Source organism: Schistocerca nitens, chromosome 1 (assembly GCF_023898315.1).
Source record: "Schistocerca nitens isolate TAMUIC-IGC-003100 chromosome 1, iqSchNite1.1, whole genome shotgun sequence".
Classification (NCBI taxonomy): Eukaryota; Metazoa; Arthropoda; class Insecta; order Orthoptera; family Acrididae; genus Schistocerca; species Schistocerca nitens.
The window spans coordinates 1,060,909,786-1,060,912,452 of record NC_064614.1 but is presented as its reverse complement, the minus strand read 5'-3'; the positions used below and the strand labels follow the sequence as shown (position 1 = coordinate 1,060,912,452).

Below are 2,667 nucleotides of genomic sequence, written 5' to 3'. Positions count from 1 at the left end.
TGTCCGTTCCCTTGTGGAGTATTGTTGTGCTGTGTGGGATCCGCATCAGATGGGATCGACGGATGACTTCGTAAGAGTTCAAAGGGCAGCTCGTTTTGTATCATCACGAAATTGGGAAGAGCGTGTCACGGGTATGATAAGTGAAGTGTGGTGGCAGTTAAAACAATGGCGTTATCGATGCAGCGGGATCTTCCCGTGAACTTTCAATCACCAAATTTCTCCTCCAACTGCGAAAGTATTTAGTTGACGTCCACCTGCGTGGGGATAAATGATCATCTAAATAAGGGAAATTGGGTCTCGCACGGAAAGATTTAAATGCTCGTTTTTCACGCGCGCCATGCGAGAGTGCAACGATAGAGAAATAGCTAGAAGGTGGTTCGATGAACCGTCTTCCAAGCACTTAACTGTGAATTTTAGAGTAGTCATGTAACTGTAGATGCTCACGTCGATTTTGCCCGATTGTCTTATCGATCCTGAAATGTAGCGGAAACTTGTTGTTCTGCTCTTATCCTTAAATTGTTGACTTAATTAGGACTCACAATAAACTAAGTGATGTAGACAAATTTATTTGGTGTGTCAAAAAGATATTTTTGAAGGACCCATCACGTGTTGCAGCATTTAAGTTTTTAACTGCAGACATTTTCTTAGTGCTATCTCCTATTTAAAAAGGTATGCGTTAGGGATTGATGGTTACAATTCTTACTGCCAAAACTCCAATGTGCCAACGGCCTTCCCGCAGTGGTAACATCGGTTCCCGTCAGATCTCTGAAGTTAAGCGCTGTCGGGCTTGGTTAGCACTTGGATGGGTTACCGTCCGGTCTGCCAAGCGCTGTTGGCAAGCGGGATGCGCTCAGTCCTTGTGAGACCAATTGAGGAGCTACTTGACCGAGAAGTAGCAGCTCCGGTCACGAAAACTGACGACGGCCGGGAGAGCGGTGTGCTGACCACATGACCCTCCACATCTGCATTCAATGCTGCCTATAGGCTGAGGATGACACGGCGGTCGGTCAATACCGTTAGGGTCTTCCGAGACCTATTCGGACAGAGTTTAGTTTTCCAGTTTAGAACTACAATGTATTGAAATGCTAAGTGGAAAAAACTGTGGATAAATTAGAAGCTGTTTGTGGTAAAGTAGGAAAAGAAGTGTCAAAGAAAATGGAAAATGTGCTGACAAAAATCGAAGGGTATCATATACTGTGTTCCATGTCACTGATTGTGCTAGGTGAAAATTTCTCTCTTACTGGTCCATTCTTATCAGTCAAGCTATAAAGTAAACGATTTTTACGGTTTTTTGGCAAGACTAATGAAGCAACTAACGTAAACCGTTTTACACATTATTCATTGATACTTGGCGAACATTTTCTGCTTTCTTAAGAAATTCAGACATATTTGAGTGTCTGATCCGAGGATTTGAGGTTGCTGTGGCCAAAATGAGATGTGTCACTGACGGATGTCCTGCTGTCTGTACATCTTATCTGAAATAAAAAAAAAAAAAAAACAATTTTCTTGAATGAGATTTTCACTCTGCAGCGGAGTGTGCGCTGATATGAAACTTCCTGGCAGATTAAAACATCCCCCAGGCTGTGGCTAAGCCATGTCTCCGCAGTATCCTTTCTTTCAGGAGTGCTAGTTCTGCAAGTTTCGCAGGAGAACTTCTGTAAAGTTTGGAAGGTAGGAGACGAGATACTGGCAGAAGTAAAGCTGTGAGTACCGGGTGTGAGTCGTGCTTCGGTAGCTCAGATGGTAGAGCACTTGCCCGCGAAAGGCAAAGGTCCCGAGTTCGAGTCTCGGTCGGGCACACAGTTTTAATCTGCCAGGAAGTTTCAAACAATTTTCTTAATCTATCAGGTGTTTGCACACAGAGTAATATCGCATTTGTTTGAAATTTGACTAAATAATAAAATGACTGACATTTGGATGTAATATATTGTTTTGTTGTGTACTTCTGGTAAAGTTTTTTTCGAAGTAACTAATGAATAAATTGAGATAAGAAAATTTGCATACTAGTCCTTGCGGACAAGCTCGAGAAGTAATTCTGCCAAATCCCAGATGGATATCTTTATTAGTGTGGCCGCAATCCATTTCATCAGTTTGAGAAACAGTGTATTTTAAGCTCACGGAATGGATCATGGGCACGCTAATAAAGATATCATTCCGAAATTTGGCTGAATTGTACCCCGTGCACATCTGCAAAGGCTAACAGGCTAATTTCCTTATTTCAATTTATTCATTAGTCACTGCAAAAGACATGACCAAAAACGCACAACAAAATAAATATTTGTTTCAAACGTCCGCCACTTTATTATTTTGTTTATTGCACTATTTCCACGTATGCAGTTTCCAATAAACTAAGAAAATTGTTTTTTTTTTTTTTTAATTTCAGTTTAGATTTGCAGACTGCTGGACTTCGGACATGTAACACCTCATTTCGGCAAAAGTTTTGAGCAATAATCAATAAATACTGTGCCTGACTGCTTCATCAGTGTTTCGAATAATAATAATAATAATAATAACAGAAATTGTAAAAATAGCTTATGTTATATGCTGACTGAGGAGAATGGACCCTCAGTCATTTATATTTAGATTCAAATGATATTGTCCATTCTGAATATGCTCCTTTTGTGTCAGATGAGGTAATAAGAAGTTCATTGAAGTACCAGGCTGTGT

At 40.5% G+C, this 2,667-nt stretch overlaps 1 pseudogene; it reads left to right on the top strand.

The window, feature by feature from the left end:
- The first annotated feature begins 720 nt into the window (after positions 1-720).
- Positions 721-838, top strand: LOC126206574 (5S ribosomal RNA; annotated as a pseudogene).
- The last annotated feature ends 1,829 nt before the right edge of the window (positions 839-2,667 follow it).